Source organism: Oryctolagus cuniculus, chromosome 6, assembly GCF_051225735.1.
Source record: "Oryctolagus cuniculus isolate XC-2025 breed Fujian yellow rabbit chromosome 6, ASM5122573v1, whole genome shotgun sequence".
NCBI lineage: Eukaryota > Metazoa > Chordata > Mammalia > Lagomorpha > Leporidae > Oryctolagus > Oryctolagus cuniculus.
The window spans coordinates 126,375,853-126,398,160 of record NC_142872.1 but is presented as its reverse complement, the minus strand read 5'-3'; the positions used below and the strand labels follow the sequence as shown (position 1 = coordinate 126,398,160).

The following is a 22,308-nucleotide window of genomic DNA, read 5'->3' as shown; positions in this document are numbered from 1 at the left end:
TCTGCTGCTTCCTTCCCAGGATGCATTAGCAGGAAGCTGGGCTGAAGCTGTTGCTCTCTGATGTGGGATGCATGTGTCCCAAGCAGTGGCTTGACTTGCTGTATCACAACACCTGCCACTATAGGTGCTTCTGATTGTAACACCTGGGAAAGTGACAATCAGGGTGCTATCGACAAATGGGGAATAGAGTCCAAGGATGCTGCTAAAATCCTACCATGCACCAGGCAGCCTCCCACAACAGAATAATCAGGCCCAAAGCGACAATGCTGCCATTGAGAAACCCTCATTTAGACTTGGGCATTTTTTTTAAATGATCACTTATTATTCCACTACATGGATGACTCCTAACTATATCATCAGTACAATATTAGTGGTGAATTGGGTTATTTCAGGTCTTTTACTAGAAAAATAAAGCTGAAAAGAAATTGTACAAATGTACAAGTATATAAGAGAACATTCTGTAAGTGGAATGCAAGTTTCAAATTCTGTGCATATCTATCATTCATAAATACTGTCCGTTGTCCTCAAAAGACAATATAGCAACTTACACTGCTTTCAACAACGCAAGCAAATACCCATGCCTCATACCCTACCCCAATATAGTAACATACTTTAAAAAAAATTTACCTTGGCCAGCACTGTGGCTCACTAGGTTAATCCTCTGCCTGCGGTGCCCGGCACCCTGGGTTCTAGTCCTGGTCGGGGTGCTGGATTCTGTCCCGGTTGCTCCTCTTCCAGTCCAGCTCTTTGCTGTGGCCCGGGAAGCCATGGAGGATGACCCAAGTGCTTGGGCCCTGCACCCGCATGGGAGACCAGGAGGAAGCACCTGGCTCCTGGCTTTGGATCGACGCAGCGCACCGGCCCTAGCAGCCATTTGGGGGATGAACCAACAGAAGACCTTTCTCTCTGTCTCTCTTTCTCACTGTCTAACTCTGTCTGCCAAAAAAAATTTTTTTTTACCAATGCCATTGATTTAAACAGTATTCTTTAAATTTGCATTTAATCATTACAGGCAAAGGCAAACTTTTTTCATACATTTAAAAGCCATTAGTTATTTTTATAAGCTATCTGATTGGTATCATTTATAAAACTTCATTTTTCCACTGACCATTTTACGTAAACATGGTTCTATAAAATACTCTGAGAATCACTGAATGTAAAACACAAGGATGGGATTGACTTGCGAAGGATTTTGTAAAATTGCCAAGGAATGTGTAACAGGGACTTACTGATTATTTGGAGATCATTTTTAGCAGAATGGGAAATCTCAAAGCCATAGTTGGAAGCAGGAGTACTCAGTATTGAGTTTTATAGGCTGCTATTGGGGTTTCCTTGCAAGTGAATGAAACCCAACCAACTCAGACTAGGTTAGGCCACAAACCAAGAACTTCTTTGCTCATATAAACTCTGGGGGAGCAGTGTCTGCAATGCAGTTGTGCTTCAAGTCTGACTAGTGCTAAGAACTCAAACCCGTGAGTCTTCTCTCTTGGCCTCTCTTGCTTGCTCACTCTTCCTTTGGCTTTATTCTGTAGGTTGAGCCACAAACTGCTTCTGCCTCTGCCACTGATTCACCACCAGAGAGAGACTGGAACACTTGCTCTCATATCCCAGGGTCAGAGGTATCAGAGACAACCTGCCTTATTGCCTAGTCCTACACCAAATAGTTGAGCCAGGACCTGTAACCATGAGGAGACCTAGTACCTACTTGAGCAGCATGTGATGGGATTTGCGTTTGAAAGAGAATATTGTTCACTAACTAACATGTGGCATGAGAATCTTTGCCTCCATATTAACAAGAGACCCAGAGACATCCCTGCAGAATAGAATCATGGTGAACCAAGCGACACTTAGCAAATCAACTTTTTTAAAAAAAGATTTATTTATTTATTTGAGAGGTAGAGTTGCAGACAGAGAGGGAGAGACAGAGAGAGGTCTTCCTTCTGTTGGTTCACTCCCCAGATGGCTGTAACATCAGGAGATGCACCACTCTGAAGCCAGGAGCCAGGATCTTTTTCTGGGTCTCCCTCGTGGGTGCAGGGGCTCAAGCACTTGGACATCTACTGCTTTCCAAGGCCACAGCAGAGAGCTGGATTGGAAGTGGAGCAGCCAGGACTTGAACCAGCGCCCATATGGGATACTGGCACTGCAGGCGGAGACTTAACCTTCTGTACCACACCGCCGGCCCCACAAATCAACTTTTTAAAATTTAACATTGAGGGGGCCAGCATTGTGGCATAGCAAGTAAAGTCGCCATTTACAGTGCTGGCATCCCATATGGGTGCCAGTTCGAGTCTTGGCTGCTCCTCTTCTGGTTGATCTCTCTGCTATGGCCTGGGAAAGCAGTAGAAGATGGCCCAAGGCCTTGGGCCCCTGCACCCATGTGGGAGACCCAGAAGAAACTCCTGGCTTCTGGCTTCTGATCAGCACCGCTCCAGCCATTGTGGCCAATTTGGGAGTGGATGGAAAACCTCTCTCTCTTTCTCTCTCTCTCTCTCTGTCTCTCCTTCTCTCCCTGTGTAACTCTGACTTTCAAATAATAAATAAATCTTTAAAAAAAATTAACACTCAGTGTCCTTGTGTAGCTTAAGCACATTTTCAAATGTTTATTCGTTGATTTATTTGAAAGGTGAGCAGACAGAGATCTTCCGTCTGCTGGTTCACTCCTCAGATGCCCTCAAGAATCCAGGCTGAGCCAGGCCAAAGCCAGGATCCTGGAGTTCAGTCTGAGTCTTCCACATGGGTAGCAGAGACCCAAGTACTTGGACCATTACCTGCTGCCTCCCAGGATGCACGTTAGCAGGAAACTAGAGTCTGAAGTGGAGCTGGGCCTTGAACCCAAGCACTCCAATAAAGGATGTGGGTGTTCCAAGCAGTGTCTCAACACCTGCTACAAATGCCTGCCCCAGATTTGCCAATGCTTAAAAGAGCAGTGGACTCTGGGAAAAAACTCTTACTTGATTGGTGCTGCACAGGTAAAGAAAATATTGTCAAAAGAATTGTCAGCTACAGTCCTGGGACAGCATGTGGATGCAAAACCTTTGCAAAATATTCCCACTCACAGCTACAGTGTTGTGTTAGTGGGAAAAAGTACATGATTCAGCACCACATTTGCGCATTTTCAAGTTATATTGTTTTCTACTTGCTGCTGTAACCAGTTACCACAAACTCAGTGCCCACAGTTCGGAGGGCCATGGTCCAAGATGGGACCGGCTGGGCTGACATGAAGGTCTTGGCAGAGCCATATTCCCGGCTGGCTGTTCCAGGGAGGGACCCATTTCCTTGTCTTTTGCAGCATCCAGAGGCTGCCCACCTTCTTTGGCTCATGGTCCTCGTCTCCATTCTGAAAACCAACAATATCAGGCCAAGTCCTGATGACAGCACACCACTCCCCCATCATTTCTGCTGTCAGATCTGACACTCACTCCCCTTCTGCTTCCCTCCTCTTCTAAGGATCCTGGTGACTGCGTTGGGCCCACGTGGATAATCCAGGATGGCAGCCCTGAGCTGAAGCCAGCAGATCAGCAGCCAGAACTCCATGTATGTGCCATGTCCACTGGTCCCAGGGATTAGAATGTGAACCCATTTGTGGGAGGCATTATTCTGCCCACCACCTAAATCCAGAGCTCAAAGACAGTCTCATTATTTTCCTTGAATCATCAAAAGGACAACTGGCATTTGAAATGCTGATTGTCAGTGATATTAAATACTCCTAATGCTTATGTTAAATGTCTGAAATTTAAAATTACTATTTCAAATTTTTTAATTAAAATTTCATTTTTACTTTTTTTTTTTTTGAAAGGCAGAGAGACACAAGGACACATGAAGAGAGATCTTCTATCTTCTGGTTCACTCCCCAAACACCCACAAATTTCAGCCTGGCTCAGCCCTGGCCATTGTGGCCATCTGGGGAGTGAACCAGCAGATGGAAGGGTGCTCTCCCTCTCTCTGTCTCTCTCTCTCTCTCCCTCTCTCCCTCTCTTTCTCTCTCTCTCTCTTTCTCCCACTCCTCCTCTCCCCCCCCCATTTCCCTCTCTCTCCTCTCTGTAACTATGACTTTCAAATAAATAAATAAATCTTTTTAGAAAGAGTTCAAACCCAATTTTAAAATGGGCAAAGGAGTTAATAGGCTTTTCCCCAAAGAAGATATACAAATGGCCAGTAAGCACAGGAGAAAATGCTGAACATTATCAATCATTAGAGAAATTCTAATCAAAAACCCTAAGGAGACATCACTTCATACCCAAAAGGGCGGCTGAAGTAGGAAAACAGGTAACATGCGTTGATCAGCACGTGCAGAAACTGGGACCTGTGAGCACTGTTTGATCAGGCAGATGTTTGTCACTATTCTGAAATACCTGAAGCAACTTTGTAAAGAGGAAAGGTTACTTAGCTCACAGGGTTGGAGGATCCAACCCAAGAACAGGTGGCCCCACTGATTTGACCTCTGATGAGCAGAATGCAGTGGTAGAGCAGATGCATGGGAAGGCTGGGACAGTGAGCCACTGGGCCCAGCTCAGGCTTTTAAATCTACCCTCTTGTGAGGAATACCTTCCAAGGGCACACATCAAGGGCAGCCGGCCCCCTCCTGATCTACAGAGCTCCCTCCTCTTTCGGGTGGAGTGGGATTTGTCGATCCAGAACTTCCCCAGCTGTTTAAACTCTGATGTCTTCATGTTAATGGTTGACTGATTAAGGGTGGGGACTTGATCTAACAATGGCGTCTGTGAGGTCACCTTGGGGGAGGGCTTTGGGTCACTGGGGGCGTGGTTCTCTCAGAGGTTTGATTATTTCAGCTCAGGCCCAGCCTCTGCTGTCTCCCTTGCTGGCTCATGCAGTGGGCATGCTCTGCACCTGCCTAGACCAGCCTCCCTCATACACCAGACCTTGGGATGCCTGATCCTGTAATCTCCAATCTGTGAGCTAACGTAAACCTTTCCTTCCCCAAAGAAGCTCCGCTTAGATATTTTGGTAAAAGTCATGGAAAGTGGGACCTCTCTCAAGCACCGAACTTGGATTAAGTTTCCATCCTCTTAGTTAATTTATGACTTTAGTGTTGAAAATATCTGCGTGAGTTTGGGAAACAAATTGTACTCAAACCATAACAATTGCTAATGGGCATGCTAGGGGCAGGGTTTCAAGTTTCTCTGGGGGCAATGAAAATGTTTTAAAAATTAGATAGTGATTATGGTGGCAGAACTTTGAATACACTAGACACCACTGATTATGCACCTTGGAGGGGTGCATTTTATTGTGTGAATTATTTCTTAAATAAGATGTCATACAAAAATAGAATTCAGAGTATCACTTATGGTGGATCTGTGTCAGGTTCAGTAATTTAAACCAAGTCCTTTTATTTCATATTAATTAATATTTTACATTCACTGAGTGCTTAGTAAAGGCTATATTTTTCTAAGTATTTTTACATATTAATTCATTTTCTCTTTACAGTAACACCATAAGGTATGTGTTGTTATCCTTGCAGATTTAAAAAAAAAAGAACTGATTTGTTCATGATCACATAATATAAGTGGTGGAATTGGGATCTGAACTCAGACAGTCTAACTCCAGAGCCTGTATCTCTTAACCACTCACAACTTATTCTCTTAATCACCATGCTACACTACACTGCTTCCTTGAACATAGGGAGCCGATTCCTGTAACACTTATCTGAAAACAATGAAAATGCTACTGGATATTTTAAGCAAAGAGCTATGGTGCAAAAGGAATTTGATATTTCACTCTAAGTGGCTATATATTTTAATAGATCTAACCAGCTTTATGAAGAAGAGTCAGCCTAAAGTTAAAGCCTTCTTTGCCAAAATATCTGAAGTTTGAAATAGAGCAAGTCAGCATAGACTAACACCCCTTCCCCCTGAGAACTGGAGACATTTGTTAGTCTGTTGTGTGCCCTTTTAAAATGTTATCAGTAAGAAAAACAGTGCCATCGGAGAAGGCCAGATATTACACATCCCACAAACATTTCCTTGTGGAGTATAAACAAAGTGATTTGACAGCAAGATGCAATATATGTGTCTTCCATATCCATTCGGATTCCTCTATCCCTGAAAAAAAAAAAAATGCATCTTGTTCTTTCGTTGGTATTTCCAGTAAACCCCTCCGAGGGGGGAATTGAAGTGCATGTGAGAAGTCAGGGGAGCTTGCACAAGCCTTGCTTTCTCTTTACAAGATGGAAAGCAAGAAATACCTGTCACACAGTACACAAGAGGATAAGGTGGTGACGGTCTGTGCATGATAGGGTGATGTTCCTTTGCTCTTTTAAAATTAAACTACGGAATCCTGCTTGGCCAACATTCAAAAACCTACTGTGTTGTCCGTTAGTGGCTGCGTCAAGAGCCATCTTTTCAGAAAAGGACGGTGATGTTTACCCTGAAAGGCCCCCCATGCAAGGACGTATCCTCCTCCCTCAGCCCGTGGCGAGGTTTTTGCTGGATGCCAGGCCAGGCACGTGCAGTCGCAGTAGCCCCAGAGGAGCCAGGCTAACTGGCCTGCAGGTGTGCCGGACTTAGAGTTCCTCCTACCGCCAGTGAGTCTTCAGGATGAGCGTGCTGATGAGGAGGGGCCGGTGAGCTTCCTTCAAAGATGTGGAAAGGCGGACGTGGTAGGCAGCTCGTCACTGCTCTCTCATTGTTCTCTTCTGAGTCTCCTGTATCCGCGCTCCCGGCCTCACGTCCACCGTGCTGTCCTCTTAATGTCCATCCCGTATCCCAGCACCGCTGAGCCCGGGTCCACGCCGCCCACCTCCCCTGTTTCTACCACAGCCCATCTCTCCAGTATCAACACCGACGTACACATTCCAGTCTTGTTCATTATTCTCCACTGACCCCGCCGAATGCCAGGAAATCTTCATGAACTATCTTCCACTCACGGCCACACGTTCACAGGCAAAGCTATGTGCCAAACACTGCCAAAGCAACCTTTAATTGGCTAATCATTTCCTCCAAGCCATTTTTACCATTATAATAGTGATTGCGTATCTTTATATAACTCTGCCTTACTCCCTGCCTGTTCCTGGAAGGGGACTTGCCCAGTCTTTGTATCCCTTAAGTATTTGGGACTCAGGCATGCAGCTGAGACTCAGTAAGTCTTTGCTAACCTACCCAGACCCTGAGGGTGCCCAAAACAGCTCTTCCAGCTCCACTCCATGGGAACGGGGAGTGAACATACTTTGTCTCTCCAAAAAGTGAGGACAGACACCATTCACATCTTGGGCCGAGAGCAGAGACCCTCAGACTCCACGTGCTAGTGCATTGCCTAAAAGGCTGTCCATAAACTGGGGGTGGAAATGAAACCGCAGGGCACAGGGGACAAAGGGACAGGATTTGAGTCCCGCAGCTGCACAAGCCAGCTGGGACATCGTGGGCAAGACACCGCGTCCTGGGGGTTTCCTGTCTTCGTCTGTAAGGAGTGCTGGTTCTCGCATTCAGAAGCTTCTTGTGAGGATGCAATGGGGGACTATAAAATTAAAGATCCACAGAGTCGTTCTAAACCTAACTCCACGCCAATGACTCAGACCTTTGGTCTCTGCCTTTTGGCACTGGAATTATAAATCAAACTTCACAAAAGAAGCTTCTTTCTTTGCATCAGTTACACCTCAGCCCCCGGCAGTCTGGTTTCCGTTCTCAGAATATAATGAAGCTGCCCCAAACGCCATCCACTGTGCCAAGTCCAAGGACTTTTCTCCTTGCCAATCTGCTGGTCTCCTCCTCGGTGCCCCGAGTCTACTCCTCTTCTCCTTCTCCTAGTCGTGGCCATCTGTGCTGTTCTAACCACCATTCTCCTCTTTCTCACTGCCCCCTCGTGGGCCCGCCCACCCTCATGACCAGTTTCTAAGCAGCTTGACCCTCATTGACAACTGCAGTCCCACTCTCTCCCAAGGCGTGCTGCCTGCTTCCACATGGACGGTGGACCACCAACTGAAGGTCATGTCTAAAACGAAATGCATTGTTTCTCCCTTAACTGGCTGTCCCTGTTTGCTCTCTCCCTCATCCTCCATATGTAGTTTGTTTCCGGATTCCGGCAGTTCTCTTTTGCAATGTCTTGTCCAAGTCCTAGATACTTTATGGAGAGTTATGGTAATGCAGGGTGAGAATCTCTACTCTGAAAATCCAACATGCAAAACTTTTTGAGCTCTGTCATGGTGCTATGAGTAGAAAATTCCATACCATGAAACTTTGTTTCATGCACAAATTTTTAAAAACTATTCTATAAAATTATCTTCAGACCATGTACATAGAGTGTCTATGAACCATACATAAATTTCATGTTTAGGCTTGGGTCTGATCCTCAAGACATCTCATTACATACATGCAAATATTCCAAAATCTGAAAAAAAATCTGAAATTCTAAACACTTCTTGGGAGCTGGCACTGTGATGTATAAAATTAAGCTGCCACCTACAGCACCAACATCCCATATGGGCACCAGTTCAAGACCCAGCTGATCCACTTCCAATCCAGCTCCCTGTTCATGTGCCTGGGAAAGTAGCAGAGGAAAGCCCAAGTGCTTGGTCCCCTGCACCCATGTGGAAGACCCAGATGAAGCTCCTGGCTTTGGCCTGCCCTAGCCCTGGCCTTTGCACCCACTTGGGGAGTGAACCAGTAGATGGAAGATACCTCTCTCTCTCTCTCCCTCTCCCTCTCCCTCTCTGTAACTCCGCCATTCAAATAAAATCAATCAATCAATCTTGAAAAAAAAAATAACCGTTCTAATCCCAAGAATTTCAGATAAGGAATACCCAACCTTTAGCCTAGGGTTCTGTTTATCTTATAGCCCTCTGGGCTTTTTTTTATTAATCAAAAAAGGGAATACACATTTTGATTTGTGATTTAATTGTACAATAGCTTTGAACTTTACAGAAAATTTTTCTAAGTAACAAATTTCTGCTAAGCATTCTTTTTTACTTTGTCCTAGGAGGGAGGTTTGGGTTTGTTATTCTCATTCAGTGGTACAAAGGTTATATAATAGGTGTTTCTCAGCTCCACAAATTGGGGGTGACACGGCTTCCCAAAAACTACTAACAGCACAGATTTTCCAGCTCTGCAGACTCTGCCCAATCGAAATTGGCCCCTGCCTCAAAGTCTGTCCAGCTTGAAATGGAGTCTACTTCACCCAAAGTGTGTAGGGACCTTGGACCTCCCTTGCCAACTGGAACCCAGCTGTGTGTCCTCCCCGTCCACCCCAAAGCCCCTGCCCAGCGAGCACACCAACTCCAGTGCAGCATTTCTTTCCCTACCATATACAACCTGATCATTTTCTCTGCTGTGTTGCTGGAAAACCTCTTGGTTGACACCACTACCACCACTACCACCACCCACCTTCCGCCCTAGTAAGTAGGAATGTGCCTGCAATTCCACCCGGGGACTGTGACCCAGGATGCCCCAAGGCGTACACAATGTTTTGGCACAATCATTTGAGTCTGTCTTTTTTGATGCTCTCCATATTCTAACACTTGCCACGCTTAGGATCCCTAAAGGTAAATTATATGACTTTCAGTCTCTTTTCTTTACTAAATAATATGTCCACCAGAGGATGCAACCCCCACTCACTCCTGTCGTCCCACCCAGTCTGCAGGAAGCCACAGCATTCATGGGAGGGTCACACCTTGCAGCCCTCCCTGAACTGGGGTAGGGTTTCTTCTCACAGTCGTGTCATTTGGTCCCATGCACCCTGCCTCACTTTACTTGAAGGGGAAAGTTTGTCCTCCCAAATCAACTCCATGATTCTGCCATCTCCTGCTTCCTTCTCCCCTTCCAGCTGTCTCCTCTGGTCCCCAACCCCAGGGGGTCTTCCCAAGTTCAATGAACAAATTGAGCCACACGACATTGATGCCTTTTGCTTTGAAAGCCTCAGTAACATTACACTTTGCCTAAACTCAACAAAATTTGGGGAGAAAAGCAAGTTACCATCCCCCAGTTCACTTGCCTGCGAGAGTTCTTCCCGGCAAGCCGACTTTGTTGAATTAACTAAAGATGCTTGTCTCTCTGTGCTGTATATTTTGATACTGTTGGTCCAGCATAGTCAAAACACTCTTATTCTGGTTTTTTATTTGAAATGGCAGGCGCAGTTACCAAAGGCCAACAACAGTGTGAACACATAGCTTATTAGCCAGCAACAAAAGGGGCTTACAGGAAAGGAAGATGGACAATCATGGAAAAGAATGTCCGGTAGATAGATTGCCCCCACCCCAAGACCCATCTGCGTCAGAACAAGGCTGGAACTGGGCACTGGCAGAGCGCTAATTCACAAAGATGTTTACGCCCTCATTACTACCATTGGACAGATTTTCTTATTGGGGAGTTTTGAAGTCCATGTCCTAGTTTTTGGTTTACCTTGTCTACCTGGCCCACATCCTCCACCTTCAAAGCAATTCCAGTTCATCCCAGGCAGAAGCGGCCTTCTGGGACCACTCCTGTAAGAATCAGGAGCAGTGGAATGATTTCCCCTCTCTTATCCTCACTTCTCTCCCCTATCCCTCCCCCCGGGGGCCCGCAGCCCCTACCTGCTAATTGCGTGGAATTCTATCAGCTCCTCATCCTCAAAAAAAAAAAAAAAAATGAGTTTGGCATTAAGTTAGAACAAAAATATAAGAAGAGGTACACAGTAATTCTTATCAATCAATTTAATCAATTTTCCTGTCAATTTTGATTAAAATTCTTGGATTGTAACTCTTTCTATAGGGAAAGCGTAGAGAAAGGAGAGAAAGCATATAGATTTTGTAAATATTGAGGAGAATACAAAAGCCATGGGAGAATCTAGGGTCCAGATGCCTACATCACAATTTCAAAAAGCAGGGTCACAGAGGTTCCTGTTTCCAGTTCTACCACATCCTCTCTGCCCCAGGGACAAACAGCTCACCGCCTCCCCCACTATCTAAGAAATGGAAAGAGGAAAGAGTAAGTGAATTGCAAGTGGGAAACCAAAGCATGCAAAGAGAGATGCAATCAATTGTTTGGGGGTGCAGTGTTATTCCTGAATTTAGGCTTATGTTATAATTAGTGATCAGTTCAAGTTTATGTCTACAACAATCTCACTTCTGTGAGTTACAGGAACCTACTGGTGTGTGACAACACCAGTAATTCCTGGAGCAAGATGGGGATGGAGGAAGTCAACCTGTGGCCACCATAGGGGAATCTTTTTTTTTAATTTTTTTATTTAGTAAATATAAATTTTCAAAGTACAGTTAATGGATTACAATGGCTTCCCCCCCCATAATTTCCCTCCCACTCACACCCCTCCCATCTCCCGCTCCCTCTCCCATTCCATTCACATCAAGATTCATTTTCAATTATCTTTATATACAGAAGATCAATTCAGTATATATTAAGTAAAGATTTCATCAGTTTGCACCCACACAGGAACACAAAGTGCAAAATACTGTTTCAGTACTAGTTATAGTATTACTTCACATTGGACAACACACTAAGGACAGATCCCACATGAGAAGTAAGTACACAGTGACTCCTGTTGTTGACTTAACAATTTGACACTATTGTTTATGGCATCAGTAATCTCCCTAGGCTCTAGTCATGAGTTGCCAAGGCTATGGAAGCCTTTTGAGTTTGCCAACTTCCATCTTATTCTGACAGGGTCATAGTCAAAGTGGAAGTTCTTCCTCCCTTCAGAGAAAGGTACCTCCTTCTTTGATGGCCCCATTCTTTCCACTGGGATCTCACTCACAGAGATCTTCCATTTAGGGCTTCCTTTTTTTTTTTTTTTTTTTTTTTTTTTTGCCAGAGTGTCTTGGCTTTCCATGCCTAAAATACTCTCATGGGCTCTTCAGCCATATCCAAATGCCTTAAGGGTTGATTCTGAGGCCAGAGTGCTATTTAGGACATCTGCCATTCTATGAGTTTACTGTGTATCCCGCTTCCCATGATGGATTGTTCTCTCCCTTTTTGATTCTATCAGCTAGTATTAGCAGACACTAGACTTGTTTGTGTGATCCCTTTGACTCTTAGACCTATCAGTGTGATCAATTGTGAACTGAAATTGATCACTTGGACTAGTGAGATGGCATTGGTACATGCCACCTTGATGGGATTGTATTGGGATCCCCTGGCATGAGGGAATTTTAAGATTAATTTTTGATGGAAACTCAGACAGAGATCTCTTGGCCCAGGGTCTTGCCATTCCAAGACTGCAAGTGATTTCAGTCTTACAAGCAAGGAGCTCTGTAAGGCAAATCAGGACCAGCTACATAATTTGCAGGACCCAGTATGAAATGAAAATTTCAAGTCCCGGGCTTCTCATACATGTTACTCATGCCCCTTTTGTTCTCTTTTTTGTTTCATAATTTGGGTTTTCCCTGTATGTGTTTCTAATTAAAAAGGAACTTTCTTGAATGCAGGCAAGGTGGCTGTTATGATTGTTTCCTTGGCACACAGCAATGTAACAGACCCAGGGAGTGATTAAACGAATGAACCAGCCGTAGGATCCCAGGCAACTCACACAACCTCTCTGATCCTTCACTTTCTTCTCCTGTAAAATGAAAGAGTCTGCATTAGTCAGGGTTCTCTAGGGAAACAGAACCAAGGGGTGGGGAGGGATAGGGAGAGAGGGAGAGAGAGATTGACATTGGCTCACACAACTGGCATTGTAGCATAACAAGTCAACTGCCACCTGCAACACTGGCATCCAATATGGGCACTGGTTTGAGTCCCAGCTGCTCCACTTTTGATCCAGCTCCCTCCAGCAGAAGATGGCCCAAGTACCTGGGCCCCTGTACCCTCATGAGAGACCTGAATGAAGCTCCTGACTCCTGGCTTTGGCCTGACCCAGCCCTGGCCATTGCAGCCATTTGAAGAATGAACCAGTGGATGGATGGAAGGTCTCTCTCTCTCTCTCTCTCTCTCTGTCTGTCTCCCTCTGCTTCTGCCTCTCTGTAACTCTGCCTTTCAAATAAACAAAATACATCTTTCCAAAAAAAAAAAATTGGCTCACATGATTGTGGAAGCAGAAAAGTGTCATCACCTGCATCTGTGAGCTGGAGGATCAAGGGAATGAGTGTGTCATGCAGACGCATTCTGAAAGCCTGAGAATTAGGGGTGGGGAGATGGATCCTGCTGCTGTAAGTGCTGAGAAGTTGGAACTGCAACATCTGAGGGCAGAAGGAGGAGGATATACCAGCTGAAGAGGAGAGAGAGAGAGAGAGAGAGAGAGTTCACCCTCCCTCTGCCTGTTTGTTCTATTCAGGCCCTCAGTGGATTGGATCACGCGGATTTGCATGGTGAGGGTGATCTTTCTCAGTCCACTCATTGAAATACTAATCTCTTCTGGAGCACCCTCACAGGCACACTCAGAAATATTTTACCAGCCATCTGGGTATCCCTTAGCCCAATCAAGTTGACCCATGAAATTAATCATCACAACATCAGTCTATTTTTTTTTAAGATCCTTTGCAGCTCAAATGCATGCTATTCAGTTACAGATAGTCCATCTATGTCTTCTCTGGGGCTCTGATTCCCCTATATATCTTGGATAGGACTCTCCCACAGAACCTCACATTCAGCTACTTGTCATTAGTGTCCAGGTTGAGAGCCCAGAGCCTGGAGAGAGACTGTCTGAGTTCAAATACTGGTTCTGGCATTTATTTGTTATGTGACCTTGCCTATGCTATTCAACCTCTCAATTTCTAATTTTAAAGGAAGGGATGATCGTATTAACAATACCCACCTCATAGGATTGTCCAGTAGGCTCTGATCAATGAGAATGTTTGCCTGCCTCAAGCAAGTAGCTCGGGTTCTATTGGACATGGAAGTCTTCCCAATCCTCATCCTCCACTGCTGAGTCTGTTGCAGGTGTTGACTTATTTTTGATAATGGGTAAAGTGAGGACATAGTTGAAGATGCCCCCTACCTAGATATCTCCAGCTAGGCAAGGGGGTGGGGTGTAAACTCTGGGCCCTAGAAGGCTCAGCTCAATGCAGGTTACTAAGCCTGGTTGACTGACAATAAACAATGAGGTCAGAGTTTTGGAATTTACTTGTCCTGGTTTGTGAACAGAATATATTTGTCCTTGTTTTCAGAAAGTAATATTACATGGTTTCCCATTAAGATGTGTATTTCTCTGATCATATCTGTAACTTAGGCAACTGCTATTTTTAAGAACAGTGTCTAACATTAGAATAACACTTTATACTTGTTCTTGTGATTTTGTAAGATTCTCGAAGCCTGGAAAGTAGATACAGCAGATATCATCTGTCTCACTGAAAAAACAATCACTAACTTACTGCACTTGGGACCGTGTGATGCATTAGAATGTTGGCAGCTCTCAGGAAACTTACATGGATATTGATGAACCTGTAGTATTCACTGGGACGGCAAGAGGGAACCGAGATTTTTCTTCATCCACGTCCTGGAGTCTAACTGTAAATCTTGGGTGATTTTAAAGTCTAAGAATATAATAACTTATACTAAATGGATCTATAGCTTAGAAATTGCTACTGTCACAAAGAATATTTTACGTCATTTATTCCAAATACTTAAGGTAAGTGACTTCTGTATTCAGAGCAAAGTAGAAATAGAGACATACCATGTACACAGGGAGGCATAAACTGATCTAGCAACATCCCTCTCACACAAAGCTGTGACATGCTGAATAGGTCATCTCTCCTAGTTGTAAGCAAGTATGGTTATTTGATCACAAATTAGACTTCCACTTGACTTTGCAGACTACATGGTGCAGAAGGAATGATCTTCACTTTTGCAATTCACAATTGTACTGCCAAATTATACTCACAACCTTTTATTGTTCACTATACTAATGTAGTCTTACGGGAATCCTTGACTATAGTTAAAGCTGATACATTAATATGTGAGTTTGAATACATATTGGATTTGTGGAATAAATATTAATTATATAATAGCTGGATCTTCTTTCTTAATTCTGGACAAGAATTTGCTTGCTGATCATCTTATTTGATAAGAGTTAATGAATTGTATCAATTCACCACTAAATGCAATTCCTGTGAGGCTTTCTCATTCCTAAGAGCAAACGAGGAAGCTCTGTTTATTGAACAGAATGATGGAATCACATTTTGGCAAAACTATGGGGACTAGGCAGATGGGAAATGGGAGAAAAGCCACATGGATAAGAAAAATCATGAGTTTTCAGCACATAACTAAAATATAAAGGAAAACTCTCTAGGGAACCCATGGGTCACTTGATTCAACAACAGTGATTTATTTTCCATTCAGCCAGGGTTCTAAAGTTTGGGAATAGAGGGAGTCTTATGACATATGGCTCTCAGCACCAGCTGTGACAGGGAAAAAGGGCTGTTGATAGAATAATTCTGACTCAGATAATGAGATCCTTAGCTGGCTGCATCTAATAGCTTCACAGGAAATTTTAGGATGGAAGTCAGCCAACAAACCCATCTTCATTTGTTCTTTCCTTTGATTTGGCACAAACAGTAGACATTTATTTATTTCTCAAGAAAAAAAAAAAGTCTTTTAAAGAAACTTAATGGGATCGTGTCACCTGACAGGCCAGCCTATATTTCATGCTAGGTAAAAAGCTTTAAAATAACTATCCTTCTTGTTGGATTATTCCAGCCCATCCTCGTCTTTATTATGCACACTGAACATTACATCATGACCACTGAGGGTGGAGGGATGGGTCAATAGCTGGAACCACTTGAGATGTGAGTGCAGGAAGAACTCTGGGTCCACGTGGAGGAAGATCTAATATTCTAGATGAGGAAAAGACAACAGCAAGCCAAAGATGTTTTTCTAATTTGGAGTAGGGTGTGAGCAGATCTGTGTGAGAAGAAATCGCTCGTTGACAACATGGAGGGCAGATTGGAAGGGAAAGGCAGTAAACTTTGCAATATCATTTGGAACATTCTAGAAATAGGTTGAGGGGCGAACTGCTAAGAGCCTGAACTAGGGCAGTGGCTGTGGGCACACAGAGAAGAAGACAGATTCAACATTTAGTCACCAGATCTTCTTCATTCTCTCTCTGAACTATCTTTACCAATTTAGTCAAATGTTTCAATAATGTCCTTTAGAGCATTTCATTTTCTTCCAGTCTAGGATCTATTCCAGGATCACATATTGCATTTTATTGTTATGTCTCTTCAGTCTCCTTTAATCTGGAATTGTTCATCAGCTTTCCATTATCTTGCATGACCCTAATATTTTTTAAAAGCATAAGTCAGTTATAGACTGTTTCTTAATTTTGGTTTGTTGGTGTGTTTTTGTGATATAATTCAGATTATGCATTTCCAGTGGGAATACCACATAAGCAATGTTGTATCCTTCTTACGGTCACATCTGGAGGCCACCTGATGTCCATTTGTTCTTCATTGGGTATTATTAATCTATTAATCACTTTTTTATTTGAAAGACGGAGAAGCATAAAGAAACACACAGACAGAAAGAACAGACAATTCCCAGGTTCACTCCTCAGCTATCTGCAGTGGTACAGACCGGGCTGGGTTGAAGCCAGGAGCCAGGAACTCAATCCAGGTCTCCCACATGAGTGGCAGGAACCCAACTACTTGAGCCATTATTGCTGCCTCCCAGCATCTGCATCAACAGGAAGCCAAAGCCAGGAGCTAGAGCTGGGCATCACCCAGGCAGTCTGATACGGGGCGCAGGCATTCCAAGCAGCATTTTAACTATTAGGCTAAGTGCTCAACTCTATATCACTCTTAATTATCCAGTCAGGCTGTATAGTTACCACCACCCCTCCTTGTTGCCAATAAGCACTCTGTGGGGGAAATATTTTAAGACTGTATAAATGCTCTACTCTTCAAAAAAAAAAAAGTTCCTCCTTGATTTAGTATTGTCTGATTCTTGTGCAGATCAACCTTTACCATAATGTTTGCAAAGCAGTCATTTTCCAAATTCACCATCCACCAGAATCGGCTTTCCACTGGACTTAGTACTTCCTGAGCCAGTTTTATGCTACTATAACAGAATACCTGAGAGCAAGTATTTACAAAGAAAGACCGGTCGTTTCCACAATTCTGGAGCCTGGGGTGTCCAACATCAAGGGGATGGCAGCTAACGAGGCCCTTCCTGCTGAGTCATCCCAGCGTGGAAGGCAGAAGGGCAAAGTAGTAAGAGAGAAGAGAATGGGAGGGGGCGCAATCTCATCCATTTATCAGAACCCACTCCTGTGGCAGCTAACCACTTCCATGATAACTACATTAATCCATGAGGGTTCTGGGTTCTCCCTCATGATTTAATCCCCTCTTAAAGGTCCCACCCCTCAACCCTGTTCCACTGGAGACTAAGATTCCAACACATGAATTTGAAGGACATGTTCAAACCATAACACTACCAGGCGCAGGGGACTACGATGCCAGTCTAGTTGTGATTTTGTGGTAAATTTGTATAAGGTGTGTTCTGTAGGACTTCCGATGAGCCTCCTTAAAGGCACAGGGATCAGTGGGGTAGGGGAGCAGGTGCTCTTGCCCCTCCCTTCTGGAAAGAATGTGGTGTTAAGAAAGACAAGGGCTAAGGAGTGGGGCCCTGAGAAACACAAAGTTGCTAAGTATACAAAAAGACAGTTACCACTCTAGAGTCTGAAGAATCAAACATGAACACAGAGTGATGCCTCCCAAATCAAAGAAAGGAAGGAATTTAAGGAGAATGGAATGAACTGTCCACACATCATAAGGACGTTGAATGAGGTAAGAACGGAGAAGCCTCCATTGAATTGAGCATGAAGTGGTCGACTTGGAGTTCCGAGAGAAATTTCATTAAAATGGAAGAGAAAACTGCACTGCAACGAGATAAAGGACAAAAGAGAGGATAAAATATGAGCATTAAGTTTAGGTGACTCTTCTATAAGTTTTCTAGAAAAGAAAAGGCATGAGATGAAGTTTTAATTAACCCTCAAACCGTTGAGGGCTCAGTTTGAATCTGCAGAAGCTAATGCATACTAACACATGGTAAATGGTGCATAAATATTAGCTGAATGAAAATTAGAGAAAGTTTCCTCCCTCGGAGAGCTCACACTCAAGTACGTCAGTCAATAAGTAGAGCAAGATGCTTAGTTAGTTAAGAAATGTTTCTTTTAGGATAGAAGATACAGTTTTTCAAGCTCTTTATATTGGGCATACACTTCCACTAGTTTTGATGAACAAAAACAGTCACTTAGAAACCACAACAGATTGTAGTTATTTTATATTTTAATCACCCCCCAAAAGTTCTCTAATGGCTTCTTTCCCAACCCCCATTCCCTGGTACCCACTGATCTGGTTTCTGTCCCTATAACTTTAACTTTTTGAGGATGTACTACTAACTGACATTCCAGGAGGAATTTGTTTATTTGACAATCAAACCAGTATCTTGTCTGTCTGGTTTATTTTGTCTAGTATAATGCTTCCAAGGTTTACCCATGTCATTGAATGTCGCAGTTTATTTCCTTGGTTGGTGAGTAAGTAGTCCATTGTCTGGCTATCTTACAATTTTTCTGTTTCATAGTTGATGCATATTTGGGTTGCTTCTGGTATAAGCAATTATAAATAATAATGTTATAGGGGCCGGCACTGTGGTGTTGTGGGTAAAGCTGCCTTCTGCAGTGCTGGCTTCCCATGTGGGTGCCAGTTCGAGTCCTGGCTGCTCCACTTTCGAACTAGCTCTTTACTGTAGCCTGGGAAAGCAGCGGAGGATGGCCCACGTCCTTGGGCCCCTGCACCCTCATGGGAGACCCAGAAGAAGCTCCAGGCTTGTGGCTTCGGATCGGTCCCACTCTGGTGCTGCAGCTATTTGGGAAGACCTCTCTCTCTCTCTTTCTCTCTTTCTCTCTCTCTCTCTCCCTTTCAAATAAACAAATCTTTAAAAAATTTATAATGTTATAAACCTTTGCATGCAGACCTTTGTGTAGGCATACACTTTGATTTCTGTTGGTAAATCCTTGGGAGAAGGATTGTTGGGTATAAGATTAACTTCACAAGAAAACGGCCAAACTTCTCAAGTAGTTAAGCCATTTTGCATACCAAGAGTACATGAGAATTTCTGTAGCTTCTCATATTCCCCAAGACTTGATATTGTCAGTTTTAAAAAGCTTAGTTCTAATATGTATACAAATAATCCCCAAATTATGATGGTTTGATTTAGGATTTTTCAACTTTAAAGTGATGCAAAAAATATGCGTTCAGTAGAAACAATACTTCAAATTTTGAATTTGTGTCTTTTCCCAGATTACCAGTACACAGCACAATTCTCTCCCTGCCTCCTCTCTCTCTCTCTCTCTCTCTCTCTCTCTCTCTCTCTCTCTCTCTGTTGGGCAATGGCAGTAAACCATAGCTCCAAGTCAGCCATGTGATCTGGTGGGAAACAATTGATATTCTACCTTGTTGCTAAGCTATGCCATTGGGTAGATAAGGTGTCTTAAATGCATTTTCAAGTTACAATGTCTTTAACATATGAAGGGCTCATCAGGACATAACCGCACTGTAAGTTAAGAGCATCTGTGGTAATACCTGTAGATGTGGTCTTAACTCCTATCTCCCACTCTATTTGTGTTCTACTAATTATGTTCAGCATCTTTTCAAGCATTTGTGTGCCATTTGTACTTCTTCTTTGGTTAAATATCTGTTCAGGTCTTCTGTTCATTTAAAAAAATGGATTTGTTTATTTTCTTCTTGTTGAGTTGTAAGGTCTTTACACATTCTGGATTCAAATCCTTTATCATATATGTTTCAAACATTTTCTCAAGTGTGTGGCTTCTCTTTTCATTTTCTTAAGTGCCTTTTAAAGAGTTGTTCTAAATTTTTGATGGAATCCAATTTATCCTTTTTTTTATATAGTTCATACTTTGTTATCCTACCTCAGAAATCTTTGTCTAACTCAAGATCCTTTGTTTTCTTCTTAGAAAGTTTACAGTTTAAGATTTTACTTTTAGGTCTGTGAGCTATTTTCAGCCAGGTTTATATATGGAGAGATATGAATTAAAATATATTTATAGTTAGAGAAAGACAATAAGTGAAGACTGCCAATGCAAAGAGACAGAAGATTGGAACAGGAATTCACGATGGTAGAAATTAACCTCTTTTCTCACTAAAACAAAAAGCAAAGAAATTAAGGCAAAATTTGTAAGTGGAAGAGTGGGGAGTTAATTGGGATCCCATACCTTGGCTTTCATTTTTTCTGGAAGAAAATCTGATAAAAGACAGAGTTGTGGCATAGTAGGTAAAGCTTCCCACCTGCAGTGCCAGCATCCCATCTGGGCACCCAGCCATTCCATTTCTGATCCAGCTTCCTGCTAACAAGCCTGGGAAAGCAGTGGAAGGTGGCCCAAGTGTCTGGGCTTCTGCCACCCATGTGGGAGAACCAGATGAAGCTCCTGGCTCCTGGCTTCAGCCTGTCCCAGCCCTGGCTATTGTGGCCATTTGGGGAGTGAACCAGCAGATGAAAGATCTCAGTCTCTTTCTCTGTCTCTCTTTTTCAAATAAATCTTAAAAAAAAAAAAAAAGACAGAGGAGAGAGGCTAGGCTAGGAAATAGGTTGGAGAAGAACAACAAGAGCTGGAACAGATGCTATGGAGAATGGGAAAGGGAGGTTATTGGTAACAAACACAAGGGACACTAAATGTTAAAGGCCCTGGGTGAGTCTGGGAACGGGGTAATTGTGTATTCTCCAGTTTCACAAGTAGGTAATTTTCCTTCGTTGAATTGCTCAACATCATCAGCAAAGCAGTGATGAAAGCCAACACAAGGAGGAACTTGGGAGAGGAGGAGAGTGAATTCACCGAGATTGATGAGGCATAGTCCTGATTAGACAGAAGAGGAAGTAAGCCCAGGGAGGACTGGTAGAATGAGACAAGAGAGGGCTGTAGGGACTACAGGTCTGGAGCAGGTTGAACGGCAAACCCCAAATCCAGAGATTATTCTGTAAATTTTGTTTGTGGGATCAAATTACACATTCTGTGTATCAGTTACAATGCATTTGGTTGCCAGGGAAAAAAAAGAAATAAAAGCATGGTCTACACAAATAAAAGTAACAACAGAAATCTCTTTTGGTTTTAGTTTTTCTCTGTTTTATTCTTCTTTCATAACAAGAATCATAGAAGTAGGAAGCCTTGGGAATAGTTAAAAATTTGCACAATATCAGGATTCTATGGCAATGTCTCTGCTACTGTCTTGATTTGATTGAATCTCACAGTTACAAAATGGCCACCAAGACACCAAGGATCATATGTTTTCATGGTCATTTTCAAAGGTAAGAAGGAAGAAAAAGGTTTAGCTTCATGTGTTTCCCCCTTAACATGAAGGCAAATCTTCCTAGAAGTCCTCTCTTCAGTAGATTTCCCTCAGTTCTCATGTGCTAGGATTGAGCCATATGACCATCCTTCATGAAGGCCATAAAGTATTGGGGCTTCCTTTTCTATACTAGGAGATGGCTTTACCAGTGTGGACACAGGACCATTGCCTAGGCAATGAGAAGTGTCAGTCACATCCTGCTTCTAGAAAAGTGTCCTTAACCAAAAAAACCAACCAAACACACACACACCCAGAAAGGGGGTGGCTAGATTTCTACCACCTCTCCCCTTCCCTTCCTTCAGGGTGAACATCTGGTACAGCAGCTAAGACTCCACGTGGGACACCTACATGGGAGTGTGCCTGGTTTGAGCCCTGGCTCCACTTCCCACTCCAGCTTCTTGCTGACTGAGATCTGGGAGGCAGCAGATGATGGCTTACCTAGTTGGGTCCCTGCCACCCACAAGGGAGACTCGCACTGAGTTCTGAGCTCCTGGCTTCAGCCTGGCCCAGCCTCACCTATTGAGAGCATTAGGCAAGAGGACCAGAAGATGGAAGATCTCTGTGTGTCTGTCTCTCAGTCTTTCAAGTACAATGAAAGTGATTTTTTTAAATAAATTTTAAAGTAAATATATTCCTTTTATCTAGTCTCTTGTTTTTTTCTTATTAATATTACATACAAAATAGGTTGGAAATATTCCTGAGCAAAAATAATTTCAACCTGAGGCCTCACATGTACTTGACTTCCGTGACTTTAGTCCATAGTCACATGTTAAATAATGTCTCTAAATTGCCTCCCTGTGTTGAACTTGGACCATTTGTGTTTTATCTAACAGAGGGATATTTGAGTTCAGCGAGGGGAACTACCTGTTAGGCCATAGGTTGGTTTCAGATGCTTTTCCAGCTTCCTGTGCCTCACAATGTTTAGACAATTATTTGAACAGTTTATTGCATTTTGCCCTTATGTCATTAAAGGCGTATAAAGGAGTAGGCATTCAGCCTAGTGGTGAAAGTGTCCATGTCCCATACTGGAGTATGTGGGTTTGGTTCCTTGATCTGGATTCCAGCTCCAGGTT

At 43.3% G+C, this 22,308-nt stretch overlaps 1 long non-coding RNA gene across 1 annotated transcript in view; it reads left to right on the top strand.

Annotated features, from left to right (window-relative positions):
* The window catches only part of LOC127490601 (uncharacterized), a 35,487-nt gene extending 13,625 nt beyond the window's left edge, over positions 1-21,862 (top strand). Inside the window, exon 2 of the long non-coding RNA XR_016234946.1 lies at positions 21,538-21,862. This is a non-coding gene — a long non-coding RNA (uncharacterized LOC127490601). The remainder of the gene's footprint in view (positions 1-21,537) is intronic.
* The last annotated feature ends 446 nt before the right edge of the window (positions 21,863-22,308 follow it).